This window comes from Ailuropoda melanoleuca, chromosome 10 (genome assembly GCF_002007445.2).
Source record: "Ailuropoda melanoleuca isolate Jingjing chromosome 10, ASM200744v2, whole genome shotgun sequence".
Lineage (NCBI taxonomy): Eukaryota > Metazoa > Chordata > Mammalia > Carnivora > Ursidae > Ailuropoda > Ailuropoda melanoleuca.
This window is the reverse complement of record NC_048227.1, coordinates 97,412,770-97,439,949: the sequence shown is the minus strand read 5'-3', so window position 1 is coordinate 97,439,949 and position 27,180 is coordinate 97,412,770. Positions and strand designations below refer to the sequence as shown.

At 36.9% G+C, this 27,180-nt stretch overlaps 1 protein-coding gene across 7 annotated transcripts in view; it reads left to right on the top strand.

Moving 5' to 3' along the window:
• IPCEF1 (interaction protein for cytohesin exchange factors 1) overlaps positions 1-27,180 on the top strand; it is a 172,421-nt gene that overhangs the window by 43,659 nt on the left and 101,582 nt on the right. For 5 of the 7 annotated variants that reach the window (XM_034669345.1, XM_034669341.1, XM_034669344.1 and 2 more), the window contains one exon: positions 8,696-8,739. The gene's annotated coding sequence lies outside the window, so the exon portion shown is untranslated. Of the gene's footprint in view, positions 1-8,695; positions 8,740-19,433; positions 19,638-27,180 lie in introns of all 7 variants that reach the window. The other 2 variants (XM_034669343.1, XM_034669339.1) reach the window with 1 other exon arrangement.

Sequence of the window (27,180 nt, the reverse complement as noted above, 5' to 3'; positions counted from 1 at the left end):
TTTAATGTTTCTGTGCCTTTACCCAAAACCATGGGTGCTGGCATCCATGTAAACAGCATTTTATGTCAAATACCCATTTTGGTCAGAGAAAGGAACAGAAGGAGAATTTTCCTACGTGGAGGAAGTTGACAGATGAGTCTCTACTCATGGGAGTGTCTCGGGAGGGTGGTGGAACTTTGGGGTGGGCTGATGAGCTTTAAAGATGTTATTGTGGACTCTGGGAGAAACGGAGTAGGGGAGAGTGACAAAACTGAGAGGTGAATTCTGTTTTTAGAATTCTCCTGCCTTCTTGAAGTCCCCTTCTAGGGCAGCTCCTTTCCCCCGCCTCCGCGAGCCTGGCCTCTCTGGTGGTCAAGGTCCAGACAATAACACACCCTAGGAATTCCTCACCCCCAAGGCCTCTTTTCCTTTAAGTTCCTCTTCCTTGTTTTCATTTTTCTCAGTGCTTGCCTTCATCCTCATCAAATGTACACAGAGTTCACCCTACATCAAGGATCAAAACATGGAAAAGTCTGAGAGTCACGAATTTTGCCTCCTTCACATAGCTAATAATTTGGAATAATTTACAATTATTCAAATTATCTAAAATAATAGTATTTTGACCCCGTCAGGGTGAGAGTCTGCCAACATGGTCTGCGATGTTAGGCTGCAGCCAACCCACTGCTAAGGCGCACCTGCGTGTCAAAGCGGGTCGCCTCCCCGCTGGCAGAACCAGTGAGTGGTGGGTGAGCAGCTGAACAACTTCAGAAAGGTGCATCGCAGGGGGTCCCAGAGCCCTGGGGAAGGGGGGCAAAACTTCTCAGCAGTTACAGTTTAGACAATACACACTTGCCTGAAGTCTGGGTCCCCAAAAGGAGCTGGACTGGAGGGAGAGCCCTGGGAACCCTGCTTAAAGCCAAGATGAGCAAGGAAGTCTGGCCCCATGGAAGGAGGCATTGCTCTGGGCATTGACCCTCCCTGTTCTTACTCCTTCCCTTCCTTCTTCTAGAGTGTCTGTGGGTTCCGAGGGGAGAGAGCTCATCATGTAGTCAAAGGAAGAGTCCTCATCAAAGTAATGGTCAGCAACAGGTGTGTGTGGGGGGTGGGGGGCTAGCGGAGGTTGGGGGGCACACAGGCTGCAGATGCCCGCAAGAGAAGCAGACTTCATGGCAGTAGTGTTTACTGTAAAATGGGAATAAGGACAGGACCCATTTTCTAGGGCTGTTGTGGAAACGAAATGATCAGTGCATGCACAGCATTTAGCACAGGACTGCACAAATCAAGTGATGATTAGAGCTCAATAAATGGCTGTTGGTATCTTCATCATCGTTTCTGTAATCCCTTTTCTCTACTTATCTGCTACTTATTTTCAAGTGGGTATATAATTTGATTTTATGTGATCCAATAAGACGAATTTTGGGTGTTTTTGTTTTTAAGCCAAGAAATGGCTTCTCAGGATGTATTTGAAAAGGGTCAGATTAAACCTTAAGTGAATTGAGCTCGAGCAAAGTTTTAAAAATAATTGTGGCATCTCAAAGTTGAATTTTTACCGAATAAAAAAAATGGGCACTGGTGTCATTTCTTGCTCTAGAAAGATTGTGAGAATAACTAATAACACTTGGTGGAAGTTAATATAGTATTGAAAGTAGTAATTTTAACAAATTTGAACTCATTTTCAAAGACATAATTGAAATAATTTTCAAAAGACATCAGTCTTTATTTTTTGGGGAAATTACAGTGATTAAATTAACTGCAGGCAGGCTCTCTTATTGTCATTTGATGATAATAGTCTGTTGTTGAGGATTGGTAGGAAAAAATGAATGATATATGTTCTATTAAAGACTTCACAGCTGAAAAATTTTTCATCACTCTGGCCCACGACAATTTACATGCTCAAGGCAGGAGTATCAAATGCAGCTTCCTTTACTGTATTTGGCCTGAAAACTAACCCAAATGAACAATGAGAATAATGCATTTCCTAGGATTAAAATGGAGATTTTTCTTTTAAGGGGGTGAATAATATGCCAGTTCGAAAGAAAATGATATGCTTGCAGAACTCTGTGAAAGTTGAAGGAGTTTTGTTCCTTCGTTGAGTATTTCCAGGATTCTGTCTCTGCTTCCTTATGAATTTGAACACTGGACAAGGACAGTAATATCACACCCATTATGTAGGCATTTGAAATTACTCTTTTACTTTGAAATGAGGTATTCAGATCACCGAGTGCTGGGAAACCGTGCACGGATGAAAATGTAAGTGGATCCTGGTCTGTCATCTGACTTTGAGGCTCTCTGGCAAAGTGGTTTTTATCAGTGGAAAATATCACCCTATTTCTTCAAGACCTTTCAAAACTGAAAATGATTTAGATAGTATATCTGAGTGTGAATACCACCCAAATAAGCATCTGCACTTGTCCTTACCTGGACATGGGTGGTACTGCTTTCTGAATTTCAGTATTACTGTAAAAGTTGTCTGGCTTTTCTCCCCATCAGTACCCTTAACTCCCAGTTTGGAAAACCTCTTTATGCTCTTTCTGGCTGGAATGTCTACTTAAAGATCTATGCTACTGATTGTGAAGCAAGTTACATACACTGATAGCCAAACTTTTCTTGATTTGACCCTAAACTAAACAATACTGAGGTTGTGAGGCCCGAGGGTAAAAGGAAAATGAAAAAGTTATTAATTTAATATGCTAAGAAGTCCTTGTACAAATACTGATGACTATGCTATGAAACAATGCTGTTTTCATGCTCTGGGAAGTAGAAGGAATTGACAAAAAAATCTTCGGGGAGAAAAGAAGAGCTGGTGAATTACTAGTTGTACGAAATGCAAAGACATAAACATGAACAAAAGCCAATTACTTGGCATTCAATACAGCTAACACTGATCCACTTTTATATTGTTTCCGCTTTGATTATTGTAATTTCAAACCATTACAGTTGGAAATGTTTTGATAAAGCATAATATTACATTACCTTATAATTGAACATACAACTAAAACTGTAAGGCACGAAGTTTGGACAATGGAGTGTTGCAGGTTGTAGAAGAGAAAAAATGTCTAGATTTATTTGACATGAAAGCACAGGGCTTCTTCCTCAGCATGATGTTTATGGTATTTCTACGCTTAAAATTTGGCCATAGATACAGTCTTCTTGGTTTGATAAACTTGGATAAATTTGCATTCAGCAAGAAAACATAATTACAAATACCCACCTTGTGGGGTGGGTGTGCACATTAAGTAAATGAATCCATATCAGAGCATTTTGTAAATTGCAAACCGTGACACTAAATTTGCTTTATAGGAGGCAATCCCCAAGTGTTAATGATTGAAAGAAAATGTTAATCTGACTATTTTGTTTTTTTCTAATGTATATATAAAAAAAAAGCATTCCCACTTCACATGTGTGCCTCTGCCAAAATTTTCACCTGAGTCTAATTGTGAAGAAACAATTAGATAAATTCAGTTTTGAGGGACATTATGCAAAAACAAGTGGACTCTACACTGAGATACCACCTTATGCCAGTTAGAATGGCAAAAATAGACAAGACAAGAAACAACAATTGTTGGAGAGGATGTGGAGAAAGGGGATCCCTCCTACATTGGTTGGTGGGAATGCAAGTTGGTACAGCCACTCTGGAAAACAGTGTGGAGGTCCCTTAAAAAGTTAAAAATTGAACTACCCTATGACCCAGCCATTGCACTACTGGGTGTTTACCCCAAAGATACAGACGTAGTAAAGAGAAGGGCCATATGCACCCCAATGTTCATAGCTGCATTGTCCACAATAGCCAAATCATGGAAGGAGCCGAGATGCCCTTCAACAGATGACTGGATTAAGAAGCTGTGGTCCATATATACAATGGAATATTACTCAGCTATCAGAAAGAACGAATTCTCAACATTTGCTGCAACATGGACGGCACTGGAGGAGATAATGCTAAGTGAAATAAGTCAAGCAGAGAAAGACAATTATCATATGATTTCTCTCATCTATGGAACATAAGAACTAGGAGGATCGGTAGGGGAAGAAAGGGATAAAGAAAAGGGGGGNAATAAAAAAAAGGTGGACTCTGCAAAAATGTCGGTTGTCAAAGACAAAAGAAGCTATATGCATATGACAATATATGCAATGGTGACCTTGAGTGAGTCCTGGATTTAAAATAAAATATAATAAATACCCAGACTGAAAAGGACATTCCTGAGACAATTGGGAAAAATTTGAACTGCATATTATATAATGATAGCACTTCAAATTTCCCAAGTACGCTTATTATTATGTAATCGTGGTAGGATATTTGTTCTCAGGAAGTACGTGCTAAAGTTTTTTTTAAGTTTTCATTTAAATTCCAATCAGTTAACACACAGTGTAGTGTTAGTTTCAGGTGTACAATATAACAATTCAACACTTCCATACATCACCCTGTGCTCATCACAAGTGCCCTTCTTAATCCCCATCACCTATTTACCCCATCTCCTCACCCCTCTCCCCTCTGGTAACCATCATATTGTTCTCTACAATTAAGAGTCTGTTTCTCGGTTTGCCTCTCTCTCTTTTTCCCCCCCCTTTGTTCATTTGCTTTGTTTATTAAATTCCACATATGAGTGAAATCATATGCCATTTGTTTTTCTCTGACTGACATATTTCACTTAGTATAATACTCTCTAGCTCCACCCATGTCATCACAAATGACAAAATTTCATTCTTTTTGATGGCTGAGTAATATTCCATTATATCTATCTATCTATCTATCTAATCTATCTATCTGTCACACACACACACACACACACACACACACACACACACACACATCTTCTTTTTCCATTCATCAGTTTATGGGCACTTGGGTTATTTCCATAACTTGGCTATGGTAGATAATAATGCTGCTTTAAACATTGGAGTATATGTATCCCTTTGAACTAGCATTTTTGTATTCTTTGGATAAATACCTAGTGATGTGATTGCTGGATCTTGGCGTAATTCTATTTTTAACTTTTTGAGGAAATTTCATAGTATTTGCCAGAGTAGCTGCACCAGTTTGCATTCCCACCAACATTCCAAGGGGGTTTCTCTTTCTCCATATCCTTTCCAACACCTGTTGTTTCTTGTGTTGTTGATTTTAGCCATTCTGACAGGTGTGAGGTGATGTCCATGCTAAAGTTTTTAGGGATGAAGCATCTTTATAAGTAATTCCCAAATGGCTTCGCCAAATATTTATACATAAAGACAGAGAGATAAAGCAAATGTGGCAAATGGTAATAATTTAGGAATCTAGTGAAGGCTATCCAGATGTTCCTTGTTAAATATTCTCATAGCTTTCCTATAGTTTCAAAAACTTTCAAAATGAAAAGTTGGGGGAAAATTTAAAAAATTAAAAACCCCCAAATATTCATAACAGATGAGACATTAAAAAACAGATCTTTTTAAGATGTGTCTGTCCTTTACACATCATGTTTTTCGGCCATTAAGAGATATAAATATATATGCTTAAAAAAGAAGAATCTTGCAGCATAAACAGTGCTTGAAGGAAATTTATAGACTTGAATGCATATATTAGAAAAGAAGAAAAATCTAAAATCAATAATCTAAGTTTCATCTTGGGAACTTAGAAAAAGAAGAACAAATTATTATTTTTTTTTTAAAGCTCATATGAGAAGAAATAGATGATCTGAATAGATCTATACTTATTAAAGAATTGAAGAATTGAATCAATAATAAATAATAAATGAATAAATAATAAATAACTTTCCAAAACAGAAAACACCAGTTCCAGATAGGTTGGCTGGCAAATTCTAATTATATCAATTCTCTACAATCTTTTCAGAGGATAGAAACAGAAAGATTATGTCTTAACTCATTCTCTGAGGCCAACATTATTCTGATGCCAATACCAGACAAAGACATTAGAAGAAAACTGCAGACCAATATCTCTCACGAACAAAGGTGCAAAAGTACTCTATAAAATAATAGTAAATCTAATCCAAAAAAATATAAAAGGAATTATGCACCATAACCAAGTGAGTTTTATCTTTTTTATGCACAGCTGGTACAACATTCAAAAATCAATTAATGCAATCCATCACATTAACAGATTTAAAAAGAATAATCACATGATCATATCAATAGATACAGAAAAAGCATTTGACAAACTCTAACACCAATTCATGTTAAGAACTCTCAGTAAACGAGGAAGAGAAGGGAACTACCTGTTTATAGTTATATTGATAGGCTATTGATAAAGACTATCTACAAAAAGCTTACAGCTAACACCATACTTAATGGTGAGAAATCTTTCCCACTAATATCAGGAACAAGGCAAGGATGTTTTTTTCTTATGTAGAGGGAAAAGACCCAGAATAGCCAAACAATATTGAAGGTGAAAAACAAAGTTGGAAGACTGACGCTACCTAATTTCAAGACTTACTATAAAATTTCAATAATCAATACAGTGTGGTATTGATAAAAAGATAAACAGATCAGTGGAGAGAATAGAGAGCTCAGAAATAGACCCTCATAAATGTTGTCAGTTGATCTTTGACAAGGGAGCAAAGGCAATACAGTGGAGCAAAGATAGTCTCTTCAACAAATGGTGCTGGAATAACTGGACATCCACAGGCAAAGAAATGAGTCTAGACAGAGACCATACAGCCTTCACAAAAGTGATTATCTTTACTTAAGGAGGTGATGGGGAAAATTTTGTTTCAAACTGTATCATAGACCTATGTATAAAACACAAAACTCCTAGAAGATAGTGTAGGTGAAAGCCTAGATGAACTTGAGTATGGTGATACTGTTTTAGATACAGCATCAAAGACGAGATCCATGAAAGAAAACATGCTGATTTCATTAAAATAAAAAACTTCTCTACAAAAGGCAACAAAGACAATCAGAAGATAAATTACAGGCTGGGAAAAAGTATTTGCAAAAGATACGTCTGATAAAGGACTGTTATCCAAAATACACAATGAACTCCTATAATTCAACAGTAAGAAGATAAACAGGCATATTAAAAAATGAACTAAATACCTTAACAGACACTTCATCGAAGGAAATTTACAGATGACAAATAAGCATATGAAACAAACATGTAAAAGATGCTCCATATGTCATCAGGAAATTAAATTAAAACAGAATTGTGATAACCACTTAAATACCTATTACGATGACCAAAATCCAGAACACTGACAGCACCAAAAGCCAGTGAGGATGTGGAGCAATAGGGACTCTCAGACATTGCTAATGGGAGTGCAAAATGGAATAGCCACTTTGGAAGACAGTTTCTTTGGAGCACAGTGGTTTCTTAAAAAACTAAGCAAAATTTTGCCATATACCTAGCTCAGCAATCATGCTTCTTGGTTTTTACCCAAAGGAGTTGAAAACTTTTGTCCATACAAAAATCTGCACATAGGTGTTTATAGCAGCTTATTCTCGATTGCTAAAACTTGGAAGCAACCAAGATGTCCTTCAGTAGGCGAATGGATAAAGAATTGATACATTCAGACAATGGAATATTATTTAGTGCTAAAAATAAATATATTATCAAGCTATGACAAGACATCAAGGAAACCTTAATGCATATTACTAAGTGAAAGAAGCCCATTTGAGAAGGCTACAGACTGTATGATTTCAGCTATATGACATTCTGGAAAAGGCAAAACTATGGAGACAGTAAAAAGCTCAGTGGTTGCTTGGGGTGGGAGAAATGAATATGCAGAGCACTGAAGACACTTAGGGCAATGAAAATACTATGATATTGTATCATATGACATTATGATGATAGATATATGTCACTGCACACTTTCTTATAAACGTAAAATGTACAACACCAACAGTGAACTGTAAAGTATATTATGGCCTTTGGCTAATTATGACGTGTCCGTGTGGGTTCAACCTTGGTATAAAATATAGCATTCTGGTGAGTAATGTGGATAATGGGGGGGGCTATGCACATGTGGGGGCAGGGAGTATAGGAGACATCTCTGTACCTTCTTCTCAATTTTACTATAAACCTAAAACTGCTCTTAAAAAATGAAGTCTTAAAAAAAATCTGTATTTTTTAAACTTATGGCTTAGGCAACAAGTGGGATGATTATTACTAATATGAAACATTTTCCCACTGACAAAATTCCAGGAAAACAGACGGAAGTGCTAAATCCATGTGAACATCTTTCAAGATATTTAAAAGTAAAGTAAAAATAATCTTGAGTAGTGTTCAAAGGGATTTGAACATTATTTTCACACTATCTTTTAGAAAACATTCAATTCCAGGGCATCTCAGCTTAATGATTTCCTGCTAGTTTATTTTATTTATTTATTTATTTTATAATTTTTATTTTGTTATATTAGTCACCATACAGTATATCCCCAGTTTTTGATGCGATGTTCCATGATTCATTATTTGCATTTAACACCCAGTGCACCATGCAATATGTGCCCTCCTTACTACCCATCACCAGCCTATCCCAATCCCCCACTCCCCTCCCCTCTGAAGCCCTGTTTGTTTCCCAGAGTCCACAGTCTCTCATGGTTCATTCCCCCTTCTGGTTTGCCCCCCNTTCTTTCCTGTGGGATAGAACTTTCTGTCTCATTTTCCAAGAGAGATATTAGGTAGTTTTTATGATGAGCAAATTACTATTTTGTTGCCTCTTCTGACTTCCTTCTAGGTAGTTAGGTCCAGGCAGAAACCTTATGACCCCTTTCTTGTTTTTTTCTTGCACAGGTCTGAGGCAAAAGAACTGGAACAAGGACACTCATAGCTTTTCGGTATGTAATTGAAAATTCTTCAAAACTAATTCTTTCTTTTACTGATATTTATGACCCAAAGGGCCTGTACTCTACTTTGTTATTCTAATCTGTGAACCAAACTATAATAGACTAGGTATATTTATCCTTAGGCTAGGATTAATGCAGAGGGAAGATAATTGTATTAATAAGTAACAAACTATGTTTGTTCCTCTGCATTTCCCTTGAAAATGGATTCTTGGTGGTAATTACTTTTCAGTGGGAGGGTTGTTTAGTAAAGCAATTTATATATAGAATGATCTTTTTTGACCTCCTCGGTGGTCAGGAACATACCATAACTACCAAAATACCATAGAAGTGTAATTATGTGAAGGATTTATTAATAAGCAAGTGTGTGTTTCGATGCCCAAATGCAAATCAAATGCTCTAAAAATGAGTCATTTACTGATCTACATTTACTACTGATCCAAATAAAATATTTATATTTAATTAGTACAATATAAAAATAAAACAATCTTAAGATGTTCTTGCCTTTAAAGTTCATCACTAATGATCTAGGCAAGACAGGAGTTCTTTGAATATGTGTGTAATTCTTCTCATTATTCCTTTGATTTTATATTTATAAAATAACTTACGGAGAATTATTATATGTCTTAGTTCCTGACTGGGATAGCCATCTCTTGTTTGGTTTAACTGTTTTTTAAGATAAAATGCGATTCTAAACTTGCTGGGGAATGAAAGGGAAGGGTTTTTGTGTTGTTGTTTTTTTTTTTTTTTTGAGAGACAGAGAGAGAGCATGAGCAGACGTGGAGGGACACAGGAAGAGGGGAAAGAGAATCTTAAGCAGGTTCCATGCCCAGGGCAGAGCCCGATGCAGAGCTTGATCTCCAGACCCTAAGATGCTTACCTGAGCAGAAACCAAGAATTGGGCGCTTGACTGAGCCACCCAGGCGCCCTAACAGGGGAAGCATTCTTTTCACAGCTGTCTATCAAGGACACATTTTTTGAGTGTGTGACTCTATGGATGTAACTGAAAATCTGATAATTTTTCAGAAAATATTAGTATATTAATTTGAGTGCTATTATTTTTCTATGAGCCAAACCACAATAGTAACAATCACTATTACCCCTGGTAGGCACTTTCTACCACTCCCAATTATATTCCAACTGTCTTTTAAACATTGCTACCCATGACCCATTAGTCACCCCCATTCTTTTTGGTGAGCATTGCCCTCTCTTTTCCTTCTGGAGTTGTTAAAACCCATTTTTTGTGGTTGTCCAACTCAATGACCAAAAAAAAAAATTAGTTTTGGTGCATATGTTTGCTGTTAAGATGTCTTCAAACACATGAAGTCCTATTGTTTCAACATGGGTATGCTTAAGATATGCATTTATTCATGAGACAGATTGTGTGACTAAGTCAATAATACTCTCACATCGCCTTCTATGGTAAAGAACCCTTTATTCACCATAACATTTGATGTTTCATTGAGGAATTTTAAGTGACACTTTTTGTTGATGGTTTGCAAACTGGTTACCCAAAGGTATTGACAAAAATTGGTGGATTTTGCCATCTCTAAAAGTTGTCAAGTATTTTTTCTAGCAAAACACTTCTGATCCTCAGATTAGGGGCCTCCTCATTATCAAAGATATCTAGAAAGAGGCTGGCTTGTTGTCAGAAAAAGGTATGTTATGAGGGAAACCTGCACTGGTGGAAAGACTAGGTAAGATGAACTCTATGGTCTCTTGTACTATAAAACTTCATAAAACTTGATAATTCTTATGGAAGATGATACTGAGCCAATGACCAAATTAGAATCTGAGTTTTGCTAAGCGTTATAGAAATTCTTGCACTGAACAAAATCAGAGACAGGATAGTGGTGAAAACGACAGTCTCTGAACTCAGATGGTCTGGGTTTGATCTCATCTCTGGCACTTACTAAGCTATGTGACCTTGGTCATGTCATTTAACATTTATGTGCCTTACTTTCCCCCTTGGTGAATGGAGATAGTACAAATACCTCAAAAAGTTGGTGCAAGGATTTAATGAGTTAGTATGACCGTAGCTCTTAGAACCGTACTTTGTATAGTTAGGCACTCAGTCAATGTTAATTACGAGATGAATGAATTTGTATACAGTTAGGCACTCAGTCAATGTTAGTTACGAGATGAATGAATTTGTATACAGTTAGGCACTCAATCAATGTTAGTTACGAGATGAATGAATGATATTGTCATCAGCGGGGGCATCTGAGGCTGTAAGAAATTGTTATGTTTCTCACCAATCACCCAAATTTATGACCTTTAAGAGTGGAGTGCTTCTGGCAATGATTTCTACGAGTTTCCAGTAACCGATCTCTTCAAGTATTTTGATGTTGTCTTGGTTCTACCTGAAACCAACATGAAGACCAAGTTCAGACTCTTCATTGCTTTCTACTTACCCCAACATTGTGGGTGACACTTCTATCATTCCATTTTCTGGCCTTGATTTTCCAGTGTCCTCTCATGGCCTCACACAGGCCTTTCTGCATGCATTCAAACACTTCTGGATCTCAGATTTTACAACAAAGGGGCTTATTATAGTATTTTTCTAGCAAAGTTAGACGTTCACCTAAGAGATAGTCTTAAACCAGCTACTAGGATAATAAAACACTCTCCAACTTGATACAAAAGCATATTAATAATTTTCATTTTTACCATTGTCATTAAGCAATGGTAAAGGACCTTTGTTTTTAGAATCATTCTGATACGTTAAAGGCATGATTCTTAGTCCAAATGTATATAATGAGAGTGGAGAGTTCATGTTTAGTTCTTACAGATGACTACATTTCTGGTCCCATGATTATTTTGAGTTCTTCACAGAATTTTCTTCACTTTTTAAAATTGTGGCAAAACACCCATACTATAAAATTTACCATGTGAACCATTTTCTATTAAATATTAAATACATTCACATCCAGTGGTATTATATACATTCATGCTACTGTGCAGCCATCACCACCATCCATCCCCATAACTCTTTTCACCTTGTAGAGCTAAAACTTTACACCCATTAAACAATAACTCTCTATTCTCCCTCCACCCAGCCGCTGGTAACCACCACTATACTTTTTGTCTTTATGATTTTGAAGTACTAGTAAGTACTTCATATAAGTGGAATTGTACAGTATTTTTCTTTTTGTGACTGGCTTATTTCGCTTAGTGTAATGCCCTCAAGCCTCATTCATGCTGTAGCACGGGTCAGAATTTCCTTCCTTTAAAAGGCTGAATAATATTCCATTGTGTGTGTATATACCACATGTTGCTTAACCATGTATCTGTTGATAGACACTTGGGTTGCTTCCACATTGTAGCTCTTATGAATAATGTTGCTGTAAACATAGATGTATAAATATCTCATTGAGACCCTGCTTGCAATACTGTGGGTAAATACTCAGAAGTGGAATTGATGGGTCATATGTTAATTCTATTTTAAATTTTAAATTTTTTTCCACAACAGCTATACCATTTTACATTCCCACCAACACTTCACAGGGTTCTTAAGTACAGAATGCTTGTCTAATTATTTTGACATATTCCTACCAGGCAGCAAGTATGGTGAAGTTTTAAATGAATACATTTTGAACACAAGGTTATATTTTTCCAATTCATTTTTTCCTGCTTTGCCTATGAGGGTTATGTTCTAAAACCAGCCTAATGTTAATTTATGTTACCAGGTGATTCAGAGCGTCAATGGACTTTTTCCAGAACAGAAACATGTGGGGCCAAGTTTCATACCTCTAATGGAAAAACAACTTGGACTCCAAGGATTTCTTGGCTTAGTTTAAAATAAACTCTATGTTAAAGTCCTGTGTGCTGGCAGTTGAGGAATAGATGACCACATATGTTTTCTTCTGAAGGCTCATAATTTTTTTTTTTTTTTGCACAAAATACTCCACGTGAACAGGAATGGGGACAACTGGGTTACAAAGAGAGAATTGGTTAGCTGAAAAAATACTTATATTGGGGTTTGAAACAGAATCTGCAAGCTTTTCAAATTATCAAGAGAACAGGTTAACGTTTGTGGTATTTTTTCTGGTTAAATAATATTTGTGTTTTCTTAAATTTTGGTTCAAAAATACAGATATAGCTTTCCAAGGGACAGAATCCAATTCCAAAACTGAGAGGTTATTAGCTGAAAATCTCAAAGTCTTTTGAGGTTATTTCCACAAATTAGTGGGGCATTTTCTCAGAAAATCTCCTGCATTTATTGTTTATTCACAGTGAGTGAAGGGAGGAGGAAGCATAAGCTTACTCAGGGAGCAAAAGTATTCTGGTTGTCAGGCATTTCATTTTTCCTTAGTTTATTATACTCCATAGAAATATCAATGTCTTTCCTAATAAAACCACTTTCCAACTAAAGTGTTCAAAAAAGGCTCTAATGACCTTGGGTGTATGTCAGTTTACACAGGAAAAATTTAAACATAACTTGAAATTTCGCAAAGACTTTTGCAAGTGAATCGTGAGGCACGGGGAGCTCTTACCCGAGGCTAGGTTATGCTGTGGCAGCAAATTCACCCTGAAACCTCAGTGGCTTAACACAAGGAATTTTTATTTCTTATTCACTCTGTATGTTCAATGCTGTTCATATGAGAAGGGGAAGGCCCCTCTTCTCCGCACGGTCTCTCGGAGGTGCAAGCTGATGGGAGCTCTACCTTCTTCTGGCACCACCATGGCAACAGGTGGCTTCAGGGTTTGCCGTGACAGGGGCAGAGACAATGTGGGGCACTCATACTCTTCTCCAGACTGGAAGTGACGCATGTCTCCTCCACCCAGAGCCATGGGCCAGAACTAGTCACACGGCCTCTCCCAACAACCTAGGGCTGGTGGTCTTCCTGGGGGATGAGGGAGGAGAGAAAAACTAGATTTAATGAGTACCAATGATTACCTCTTTGATGAATTTTGCTGGAAAGTCTTGCTTTAGGCGTCTCTGCAAAACAATTGTCCTTCCTAAATCAGTCACATTCATAATTCCTTATGTTTTACTGAATAGGTAAGTAATTTTCATGTTTTAAATCAATTTCACTTTTTTATGTGCTAATTTTAGGTAGGACTAAATAAAACAAGGATTATTGAAAGGGAGTCAGTGAAAGTATAGATATAATCAACCATGCAAAAAATGTCTATGGAAAAAATGGCCTTCACTTGTCAATGCATCTATAGGCTTCATTTGTATTATTAGTCATATTTTATTATTTCTTTTTCTTTTCTATAAAACCATAACTTGAAATTAAATGGAACTCCAAATGCTGTAAGGATTGATTGCAAAATTAGTGCAAGGGATATTGAACTGGAAATAAGAAACCATACTTTAGATCAGTTTTAATAGATTGTCCTTAATTTATTTTATACTTTTTTTTCCCATTGTATGGTCATCTTTTCCTGAAACTTAATCTCATGGATTTTTTTTCTTTGACTTTCTTATATCTCATGTTTTTCTCCTTAAATTTCTTTTTCTTTCTTTTTTTTTTTTTTAAAGATTTTATTTATTTATTCGACAGAGATAGAGACAGCCGGCGAGAGAGGGAACACAAACAGGGGAGTGGGAGAGGAAGAAGCAGGCTCATAGCGGAGGAGCCTGATGTGGGGCTCGATCCCATGACACCAGGATCACGCCCTGAGCCGAAGGCAGATGCTTAACCGCTGTGCCACCCAGGCGCCCCTTAAATTTCTTTTTCTATTTATTGAAATATTTTTATCAAGCACTATTTTCATATCGGGTACATGGAGAGTAGACATGTCTGCAAGTGTCTTTGTTTTGCCCTCATGATTGATTGTGTGCTTGGATATAGAACTTTATGTACACATTTATTTTGATTCAGAACTTTGAAGCATTGCTCCAATACCCTCTAACATTCCATGTTGCCTGTAAGAGATCTGATGTTATTCTTATTTGTGTTTCTTTGTAAATAATACCATTTTCTCCTGTCTGTAAACTTTTAGGATTCTTTTTTTTTTTAAGATTTTTATTTATTATTTGTCAGAGAAAGAGCATAAGCAGGGGAAGCAGTGGGCAGAGGGAGAAGCAGGTGCCCCACTGAGCTGGAAGCCCAATGAGGGACTTGATCCCAGGACCCTGGGATCATAACCTGAGCTAAAGGCAGACACTTAACCGACTGAGCCACCCAGGTGTCCCTAAACTTTCAGGATTCTTTGTATGCCTTTGATATTTTGAAATTCCACAAATCATATTCAGCTCCTCATCTTCTTCAGTATGTCTAGTTCAGCATTTTGTGGCACAGGAAGATTTCTTTTTTCACCTCTTTCCCCGAGCTCTCTTTCTCCCCTTTTTTTTTTTTTTTTTTTTTTTCTCTACTCCCTACTGACTCACCAAGATGGCCACTGCTAATTTCAGGCTTGCCCTGTGCTCTTGGCTCAAATCCCAGAAAAAAAATGACAAGACACTTTCCCAATATTTCAGTTAGAATTTCCTAGCTGGCCTTAGTTCATTTACTCTTCTCTGAATTGTCCGTTGTGGCCAACGTGTTAAGTACTTTTGTCCATTTACTTCTTACCACCTCTACTCCCCTCACTGTGGTCCAAGGCATTCTCATATCTTCTCCAGATTAGTGTAGAACCCTCTTAACTGGCCTCTGGGTTTATGTCTTTGCTTCCTTCAGTCTCTTCTCAGTGCTGGAGCCAGAGCTGTTAACATGTGTGTCAGGTCAAACTCTATAAAGCTTGCCTGTTTCACTTCAAGAAAAGCCAAAGTCTTCAGCAATAGCTCAAAAGACCACCCACGATCTGCATGAACTGGCCTCCCGTCATCCCTCTGACCTCATCTCCTACCTCCCTCCCCCCATTGCACACTCAACCTCTACCATGCTGCCCCCCTTGCTGTGCCTTATGTGTACCAGACACACTCTCAATCCCAATTCAGTCCTCTGCCTTGGCTGTTCTCTTACCCTGACCGCTCACCCTTGGATTTCCATTGACTGCTTCCTTACCTCTACTTGGTCTTCACTCAAATGCCACCTGTTTAGTGAGACTGTTCCCGTTCTTGCATTTAAAATGACAACCCTCTATAATACTCATCCCTATTTTATTTTTCATTTATCTCCATGTCATATGCCATTGATTTTACTTATTTACTTTGTTAATTGTCTACCCCCATGAAATATAAACCCCATGAGGGTAAGGAGGTTTTATCTCTTCAGGGTTGTATCTTCAGGCTCTAAAACTGTGCTTGCTACATGGTTAGCCAATAAATATTTGATAAATGAGTGAATCATTGGCAAACCTAAGCCATATGCTTGCTCCTGTTTGGGGGATGTGGGGCCATATGATTGACAGTGCCACAGGAGGGGAAAGAAAAGGAGGCAGTCAGACAAAAATTAATCAATGTCCAAAAAAAGATCCTCTGGTGAGCATTGAGAAATGGGGTCTCTGTTAAAAGGGGATGAGATGAGTAGGTGGAAGAATGGAGCAGACTCTGAAACAGGACAGCAATTTTCTAATTTGTTTGATTTTGAATTTTGAGTGTGTATAATTATCCTTATATGTTACAATAATCTTTAATTGTTAGGTAATTTTGCCTGGAAAAACTTACAGGAAAAATATTTTTTTTCTGCTTTTCTACATCATTTGTTTCCAATTTCAGTTAGATTTTTGCTCCCACTGTATGAAAGAATTAGCTAGATTTGGGCCAAAAATATTTTACTTCTTTTTGGAGAGCAGGTTGCAAGATGGGTTATCAGGCAATCTCTCTATATTAGATTTCTTCTTAACTGTTTGCCTGCATCCAAATGAAATTTTTGAAGTTAATTTCAGGCTGAATAATTGGCAGGCTAAGAGCTGTCACTCAGAAGTTTTTATTTGTATCTAGAACACCCTCCCCCCTTCATCAGTCTTGCTGGAATTCTATTTTATTAGTTTTTGTCCAAAGAACTAGCTTTGTGTTTTATTAATCTTCTCCTTATTTTTCTATTTCATTCATTTCTGCCTTTATTTTTCCCATTTCTTTCTTGGTTTGCTATTTTTCCAGTTCCATGTATTGAGCTTTTAGCTTATTTGCTTTCATTCCCTCTTGTATTCTGATAAATATATTTAAGGTATACATTTCCCTCTAAAAAATGCTTTAGTTGCGTGCCCTAAAGATTTTGATGTGTAGTGTTTTCACTGGTGATAAATTCTAAATATTTCCCATTTGATTTCCTTCTTGATTCATTTCAAATCAATGTTTTTTAGTAGTGTGAGATTTTGTTTCCAGATAGATAGACATTTTAAAGCTATGTTTTCACTATTAATTTCTACAATTAAAGCATTATAATCAGAGAACATAATCTGGTTAAATTGATTCTGTGCAACTCATCAAGACTTCTGCTGTAATATAGTACTTTGCCGATTTTTGATAACATACCATGTGTGATGGAAATGTGTGTATTTCTCAAGTACAGAATTCTGTGTATCTGAAATTTACTAATTTGTGTCATCTGCATTTCTGTTTACTTATTGTCTGCATTGATTTCTGAGAGATGGGTGCTATAATCTTCAACTGTAGTTGCCAACTTATTTACTTCTTTTTCCAGTTTTATGAATTGTGGTTGCTTGATGTATTTTGAGGCAATATATTTATATGTTTATGAAGGTTGTATTTTCTGGCTTTGTTTTTTTATTGGCTTGTAACATCTTTCCCTATTAAATGTATGTTTAACAATGCACAGTAAATATACATATATATGTACAAATTTTATATTTTCAGATATTAAAATTTTCACCACAGTTTGCTTTTCCTTTATGTTTGCTGGATATCTGTTTCCATCTTTTCATTTTTAACCTTCCATATCCTTTTGTTTTCTGTTTTTCTTCTTTTAGATACATATTGTTAGATCTTGGTTTTTAAAATAACTTCTGTTTTGCAGTATAAAATACATTATGTTAAATAAAATCTAAATACAGAAGAGCATGCAGACAAATTTGAATATCTCAGTGATTTATCACAAAGCACAAATTCTAGACTATGTGAATCAAGAAATAGAATACTGTCGGGGCACCTGGGTGATTCAGTTGGTTAAGTGCCTGACTTTGGCTCAGGTCATGATCTCAGGGTCCTGGAATCGAGCCCTTTGTCAGGCTCCCTGCTCAGCGGGGAGTCTGCTTGTCCCTCGCCATTTCCCTCTGCCCCTCCCCTCTGCTTGTACTTTCTCTCCCTCTCTTTCAAATAAATAAATAAAATCTTAAAAAAAAGAAAAGAATACTGTCAGAACTCTAGAATCTCCTCTTGTGCCTCTTCCAATAAATCTTTGCCATCTTCCCAAAGGTAACCACTCTTTTGCCATTCGTGGTAATTCATTACTTCCTTGCATTCCTGTATAGTGTTATGACCCAAGTGTACTTTGCTAAACCGTATAGTCTAGTTTTGCCTGTTTATATTCTTTTGTGTCTGGCTTCTTTCTCTCAGTATTATATGACTGTGTGTAGAAGTAGTTTTTTTCCTTTTTATTGCTAAGTAGTGTTCCATTGTATGACTATACCACAATTCATCTGTTTTCCTGTTGATGAACATTTGAGTTGTTTTGAACTTTTGGCTATTATTAATAGAGCTGCTAGAAACATTGTTACACATGTGTTCAGTGTACAGGTGCATGCATATCTGACACATGTGCATCGAACAGTAAAATTTATGGATCATAGACTATGCACGGAATCCCCTTTGGCAGATATTGCTAAATAGCTTTCCAGAATGGTTGCCCCAATTGACACTCCCAACAGTAGTGTTTGAGAGTTCTTTCATTGGCTTTACAATGTTGTTGACACATGGTATTGTCAGTCTTTTAAAATTTCATGATTTTGGCAGTTTTGCCTTGCATTTTCCTGATTGTTAATGAGGTTAAGCACCTTTTCATACATACTTGGTTAATTGATATCCTCCTTTGTAAAATGGCTAGTAAGTCTTTTTCCATTTTTCCCTTGGGTTTTTTTGCTTGTTTCTTATTGATTTATAGGACTCCTTCACACATTCTGGTGTAGGACTGTACAGGCTATATGTATTGCACATGCCTTTTCTCATTCATTTATTTGCTTTTACAATCCCTAATGCTGTCTTTGGGTGAGTGGAAATTCTGAATTTCAGTGTTTTCCAACTTTTGAAGCTTTTCCTTAATGGTTAGAGCCGATAAGGAAGTGGACGTGTTTTCGATAAATGATACTCAAACAGCTGGTTATTAATCTAAAAAATGAAACTTTATTCTTATCTGAAGCTATGATCAAAAATCAATTGTAAGTAGAGGGGCACCTGGATGGCTCAGTTGGTTACGTGTCCGACTCTTGGTTTCAGCTCAGGTCATGATCTCAGGGTTGTGAGATCAAGCCCCATGTCTGACTCTGCACTCAGCAGAGTCTGCTTGAGATTCTCTCTCTCCCTCTTCCACTACCCCTCCCTCTTCTCTAAAAATTAATACATAAAGCTTAAAAAATCAATTGTAAGTAGATTGTCAATCTAATATGAAAGGCAGACAATGAAAGTTCTAGAAGAATAGGTAGGATAATATCCTTATAAACATAAGATAGTAAAATTAACAGCAAATTAAAAACACTAATCATAGTCATCTTTACACTCTTGAGTATTGTAAACTAATTAATGAACATGACATATCTTTTCATTTATTTAGGTGTTCTTTAATTTCTTTCCATAATGTTTTTTTTTTTTTAAGATTTTTTATTTATTTATTTGACAGAGACAGCCAGCGAGAGAGGGAACACAGCAGGGGGAGTGGGAGAGGAAGAAGCAGGCTCCTAGTGGAGGAGCCTGATGTCGGGCTCATCCCAGAACACCGGGATCACGCCCTGAGCCGAAGGCAGATGCTTAACGACTGCGCCACCCAGGATTTACAGATTTCTTCATAGAAGTATTACACATCTTTTGTTAGATTCATTCTAATGTATGTGAAATTTAATGATGTTGCTGTATATGTATTTTCTTAAAAATTTTATTTTCATGCTATTTGTTGCGGCTATATAGAAATGATATTGATTTTTACATATCTAGCAACCCTTCTATGTCCACTCTTTAGTTTTAATAATTCATGGGTAGGTTCTTTTCCACATGTGATATCGTCTGAAAATACTGTCTTAATTTCTTATTTTTAATCATTATAATTTTTATAATTTTTTTAATGAGCCCTTCTAATACAATGTGGTTGAATGATGGTGAACATCTTTGGTTTATTCCTAATATTAAAGAAAAAGGTTTCAACATTTCACCACCAGATATGTGATGGAAGAAATAAGGATCACTTTACTTATTGAAAATGGTGGCGTGAGGACCTCTTTGTTTTGCCGGTGATAGGATTTGGGAAGGGATGGGCTTGGTGGCTCCTCTCTGCTCTGCCCGGTTTTAGCTGGAGTGGTTGGGAGGAGAATCAGCTTCTAAGATCACTTATTCGTCTATACATCTACAGCCATGGCATTCTTTGTCTTCTGCACACGGCACTTCATCCTCCTGGGACTAGCCATCTGGGTTTTTATGGCATGGCCGTCTCAGAGTAATCAGAATTTATAAATGTCACTTGGCTGCCCCCAGAATAAGTCTATTTCTTTCAGATCTAAAATCCTATGAGTCTGAGTCCCTGAGGTTATATAAATGGCAGTTAAACATATCTATTTAAAAACAATTTCTGATCTAAACTCAGGGCATAACCAAATTTTCGTACTATAGGGTAAAGAAAAAATAGATGGTTCTTTGTTTTTTGTGATGACAGACTTTTACTTTTGAGGTTAGATGATGTTATGTAGGGTGGTGGAAGCGTGGCAGGTGCACATGTAAGTTGACTGTGAGGAGGTGGGTATAAAACTGTGTAGGTGAGGTGTGAGTGAGAAAGGCAGTGTGGAGTAACGAGGCTGGGCGGGCCACAGGAAGCTGGGCGGACCACAGGAAGCTGGCTGGAAAAAAAAAAAAGGTCTTTGGCTTTACTGAATTAAAAGCAAGAATAAAATAACCCAAAGACAAATGGAAAATCTCACACACAAAGTCTAGAAAGGGATGGAAACAGAAAAATAATCATACGTGTGTTCAGGGAAAGGTGAACTCAAGTGTCTGGCCAATTACAGTCTGCCCTGTAATTTTTGTATTGCTTCTCAGGACTTTATGCAGTAAGATTGTCGAATTAAAAAACAAATAGAGGAGCAAACACTTCCTTTAGAAAGAAACACAAAATATTCCTTCATAAAACTTAAATTTCTCGGTTTAGAATGCTAGTAGTTAAGAAAAGAAAAAGCCCCATTGAAATCAAAAGAATGTTAGGGAGTCAAATAATGTTTCAGTCTTTGGTCTCTTGCTAAAGAGCGTACTTACATGTTGGGCCACTAGGTGTCTCTTTGCATACGTGTTATCATTCCAGCCAGAGTAAGCTCATCTATTCTTGAACGAAATTGTTACACAGATTTGTCAACAAATGTCTTAATTTGAGGTTATTTAGGGATGACTTTAATGTAACAATTCTTCCGAAAGGATAAAAAGATGTGTCTTGGCTACATCTCTCTCACTCTTGCGTTAGAAGTTTTGGAAACAACCCAGGATTGTCCGCAGACGCAAAATTCAGGTACTTAAACCGGGGCGGGGCGGGGGTTGGCAGGCTGAGGTGACAGAAGCGCCAGCCCATTTAGGATGAGGACCAGGAGGTCAGCCCCACATTATTCCTGAATGAAGCCTTGGCAAGGAACAAGCTGTGTTTGGCTCTCCAATGTCTCTTTCTAGGAGCTCTAGTCCTTCCTGATCAGATCCTTCAAAATTACCCAGTGGCAGCCAGCCGATCTGTGGTCACACATGGCCCTTTGAGTACAAGGTATCAATTACTTTAAGTCATATATGCCCCCTTTGAATTGCCCAAATTTGGTAAATAATTTAGGCACTCTCTTTCATCCTGCAAGAATGTAATGAGATTTACTGTTGCAGAAAAATTAAGCGTGTTGCTAAGACGTTAAAAAGGCCGAGATTATTATAAGAGACAACACTGCTAATGTCCATAGGGCCCTGAGCCTGGAGTCTGAAGACCCGAATTCAATTCTGACTTCATAACAGGCTAGCTGTGGCATGTAGGTGGTCTACCTGCTCTGTATGTCAGTTTCTTTGTACAAGTATAGGTGATGCTACTTTACAGAGTTGATATGCAGACTACAAACAGTTTGCAATAATTCTGCCAAATATCATGTAAGAGCCTCTAAGAGAAGTCACCCTATTCTTTAAAAATTTTTCCCAGTTTTTTTTTCCCTGAAAAATAAATGACAACATCACTGTATAAGTTCAAGGTATACAGCACGATAGTTTTTCTTTTTTTTATTGAAATATGGTTGACATATAATGTAATAGTTTCAGGTAAACCACATCGTAATTCTATACTGATATAAATGATGAAATGATCACCATGATGTCTAGTTCCATCAGTCACCATACAAACTTATTACAATATTATTGACTGTATTCCCTGACAGCATAATTGTTTGACTAACATATATTATGAAATGATTACTCAAATTGCTTCAGCAAACATCCATCTTCTATAAATACAGTAACAACAACAACAACAACAACAAAACAACCCAGAAAGAGCAGAAGAATAAAGGAAAAAAAATTTCTCCTTGTGATGATAACTCCTAGAATTTCCTCTTAACAACTTTCTTATATGTCATACAACAGTGTTAGCTAGCCATCATGGTGTACCTTTTATCTCTAGCACTTATATATCTTGTAACAGGAAGTTGGTACTTTGTGACCACTGTCCTCCAATTCCCCTTCCCCCAATCCCTGCTTCTGGTAACCACAAGTCTGATCTCTTTTTCTATGAGTTTTCCTTTTTTTTTTTTTTTTTTTTAGATTCACATATAAGTGAGATCTTGTCTTTCTCTGTCTGACTTATTCTACTCAGTGTAACACTTTCAAGGTCCATCCCTGTTGTCCCAAATATCAGGATTTCCTTTTTTTATGGCTGAATAATATTTCATTGCATATATACATATGCACCAAAACTTCTTTATCCATTCATCTATTTATGGATATTTAGGTTGCTTCTGTGTCTTGATTATTGTGAAAATACTATGAACATGGGGGTGCCGATATCTTTTTAAGTTAGTGTTTTGATTTCCTTCAGATAAATACTCAGAAGTGGAATTACTGGATCGTATGGTAATTCTATTTTTAATTTTTTGAGGAGCCTACATACTGTTTTCCATAGTGGCCGTACCAATTTACATTCCTACCCACAGTGCACAAGGGTTCCCTTTTTCCACATACTTGCCAACATTTGCCATCTCTTGTCTTTTTGATGGTGGGTGGCTATTCTAACCGGCATGAGGTGACAGCTCATTGTGGTTTTAATTTGCATTTCCCTAATGGCTAGTGATGTTGAGCATCTTTTCATGTACCTGTCGACCTTTCATTTGGAGAAATGCCTGATCAGGTCCTTTGCCCATTTTTTTTTAAAGATTTTATTTATTTATTCGACAGAGATAGAGACAGCCAGTGAGAGAGGGAACACAAGCAGGGGGAGTGGGAGAGGAAGAAGCAGGCCCATAGCAGAGGAGCCTGATGTGGGGCTCGATCCCATAACGCCGGGATCACGCCCTGAGCCGAAGGCAGACGCTTAACCGCTGTGCCACCCAGGCACCCCCCTTTGCCCATTTTTTGATTGGATTATTTGTTCTTTTTGCTCTTGAGTTGTAGAAGTTCTTCATATGTTTTGGATATTAACCCTTTATCAGATACATGGTTTGGAAGTATTTTTTCCCATTCCGTAGCTTTGTCTTTTTGCTTCGTTGTTGGGTTCTTTGGTTGTGCAAAAGCTTCTTAGTTTGATTTCGTCCCGCTTGTTTATTTTTTATTTTGTTGCTTGTACTCTAGGTGTTATATCCAAGAAATCATTATGAAGACCCATGTCAGGAAGCTTTGTTCCTTATATTTTCTTCTAGGAGACTCATGGTTTTAGGTCTTCCATTTAGGTCTTTAACCTATTTCAAATCAATTTCCATGGGTGGTGAAAGACATGGTGTAGGAGTGCTGACAATACTGACTCCATCTTTGGCCCTTGTTCATGTCTGCACAATAACCCCGTTAGGGCTATGTGTCCCAGGCCTGTTGGATGTTAATGTATGCCCTCACTGGAATCCAGGAAGGCTTGTTTTGAGCTTCTCTCTGGCACACAGGAGACACCACTTTAGATAACTACCCTTTGACCTCGCCATAATGCCCCTCACTCCACGAAAGCTGTGGGTTAAGGTCTGTACTTTCTGGAGAATAGCTGAGTAGGGACTGGGTCATCTATCTGCCCAATCTCACCATCAGTAAGTGACAATAAAACTGTGCAAACAGCGTGGAGTGGCTTACTTTGTTTTTTGGTCTCAAAATGCCTTCTGAATTTGGAAGATACTTTACTGTCCCTCTTCCACCTGTTAATGTATGGGTTCAGTTTCATTCTTTTACATTTTATATCCAATTATTTAGCAATATTTATTGAAGAGATTGTCTTTTCTCCACTGAGTATCCTTGACTCCCTTGTCAAATATTAGTTAACCATATATGCTTGGGTTTATTTCTGGGCTCTCAATTCTATTCTAGTGGTCTTTTGTGTATTTTTATGCCATTACTATACTGTTTTGATGAGGATAGCTTTATAGTACAGCTCCAAATTAGGGAGTGTGATGCCTCTTGCTTTGTTCCTTCTGAAGATTTCTTTGACTATTTGGGGTCTTTAGTTTTCCATATCAATTTTAGGGGTGTTTTTTTCTACTCTAAAAAATGCCATTGGAATTTTGATAGGGATTGCATTGAATCTATAGATGGCTTTGGTGGTACTGACATTTTAACAATATTAATTCTTCCAGGCTGTGAATACAGGACACCTTTCCATTTATTTGTATAGTCTTCAGTGTTTTGTTTTTTTTTTTTTCCAATGTCTTGTAGCTTTCAGTTTAGAGATCTTTCACCTCCTTAAATTTATTACTAAATATTTTATTGTAAATGTGATTAATTTATTTCTTTTCTAGAAATCTTATTGTAGTGTACAGAAACACTACTGATTTTTTGTATCAGTTTTGTATCCTGTAACTTTACTAAATTCATTGATTAGATCTAACAGTTTTTTTGGTTGAGTCTTTAGGATTTTCTTTATACAAAAGCATGCTGTCCACAAATAGACACAGTTTTACCACTTCTTTTCCAATTCTGATGCCTTTTATTTCTTTGTATTGACTGATGTCTCTAGCTAGAACTTCCAATACTATGCTGAATACAATGCGTGGTGAGAGTGGGCACCCTTGTCTCAGTATTGATCTTAGAGAAAAATCTTTCATCTTTTCACCAACATCACCACTATTGATGTTAGCTATGGGTTTGCCATATATGGCCTTTAGTACGTGGAGTTATGTTCCTTCTATATGTAATTTGTTGAGTTTTTATTTTGAATGGATGCTGAATTTTGTTTGCTTTTTCTGTGTAAATGGAGATGATTGTATGATCCTCTTATAAATGTTTGCTGTGTACACTATTGATTTGAACTATTCTTGCATCCTAGGGATAAATTCCACTTGATCATAGTGAATGATCCTTTTAATATGCTGCTGAATTTGGTTTGGAGTATTTTATTGAGAATTTTTCCATCTAAATTCATCAGGGATATTGACTTGTTGTTTTCTCTTCTAATAGTGACTGTTCTTTACTGGCTTGATATCAGGATAATGCCTTGTGAAATCATTTTGAGAGTCTTCTCTTCTCTTTGACTTTTTGGAAGAGTTTGAGAAGAATTGGTATTAGGACACCTGGGTGGCTCAGTCTGTTAAGCATCTGCACTGGGCTCAGGTCATGATCCCAGGACCAGGACCCTGGGATCGAGTCCTGCATTGGGCTCCTTGCTCAGTGGGGGCCTGCTTCTCCCTCTGCCTGCTGCTCCTCCTGCTTGTGCACTCTTGCTCTCTCTCTTGCTCTCACTCTCTCTCTGGCAAATAAATAAAATCTTTTAAGAAAAATAGAGAAGGATTGGTGTTAATTCTTTATATATTTGGCGAAAGTCACAACTGAAGCCACCTGGTCCTGGGCTTTTCTTTGTTGGGACATTTTTATTACTGATTCAATATCCTTACTGGTAACTGTTCTATTCAGATTTTCTGTTTCTTCCTGATTCAGTCTTGGTAAGTAATATGTTTTTAAAAATTTTTCCATTTCTTCTAAATTGTCCAGTTTATTGGCCTATAGCCTCTTCATAGTAGCCTCTTATTATCCTTAGAACTTCTGCGGTATCAGTTGTAATATATCCTTTTTTATTTATAATTTTGTTGATTTGAGTCTTTTCCCTTTTTTTCTTGCTTAATCTAGCTAAGGGTTTGTCAATTTTATCTTTTCAAAGAACCCACTCTAAGTTTGGTTAATATTTTCTATTGTTTTTCTCTTCTCTATTTCATTTATTTCTGCTCTAATTGTTATTATTTCTGCTCAGTTTGTCCTTCTTTTTCCAGTTCTTTGAGATGTAAAGTTAGATTATGTATTTGGGATCTTTCTTGCTTCATATCATAGGCATTTATTGCCATGAACTCCCCTCTTCGAACTGCTTTTGCTGCATCTCATGAGTTCTCGCACGTTGTATTTCCATTTTTGGAAACTTTTTATTTCCCCTTTAATTTCTTCTGTGGGTCATTGGTTGTTTAGGAGAGCGCTGTTTAATTTTCCTGTGTTCGTGAATTTTCCAGTTTTCCTCTTGTTATTGATTTCTAGTTTCATGATATTGTGGTCAGAGAAGATACTTAGTATCATTTCTGTCTTCTTGAATATGTTAAGACTTGTTTTGTGGCCTAACATATGGTCTATCTTAGAAAATGTTCTATGTGTGCTTGAGAAGAATGTGTATTCTGCTGTTGTTGAATAGAATGTTCTCAATATGTCTGTTAGATCCATTAGTAATGTTCCAATTTGCTGTTTCCTTGTTGATTCTCTGTCTGGATGACCTATACACTGTTGAAAGTGAGGTATTAAAGTTCCCAACTATTATCGCATTACTGTTTATGTCTCCTTTTAGTTCTGTTAGTTTTTGCTTTATATCTTTAGGTGCTCTGATGTTGAGCATACAAGTATTTACAGCTATTATGTTGTCTTGAGGTGTTGACCCCCTAATCATTATATAATGTCCTTCTTTGTCTCTTTTACCTATTTTTAGTTTAAAGTCTATTTTGTCTGATATAAATATAGCTACCCTTGCTTTTTTTGGTTACCATTTACTTAAAATGTCTTTTTCCATCCCTTTACTCTCAGTATAGTTGTGTCTCTAAAGCTAAAGTGAGTATCTCATATGCAGCATATTGTTGGACCTTGTTATTTTATACATTTGGCCATTCTATGTCTTTTGATCAAAGACTTTAATCCTTTGGCATGTAAAATAATTTTTGATAAGTAAAGACTTACTATTGCCATTTTGTTAATGGTTTTCTGGTTGTTTTCTAGATCCA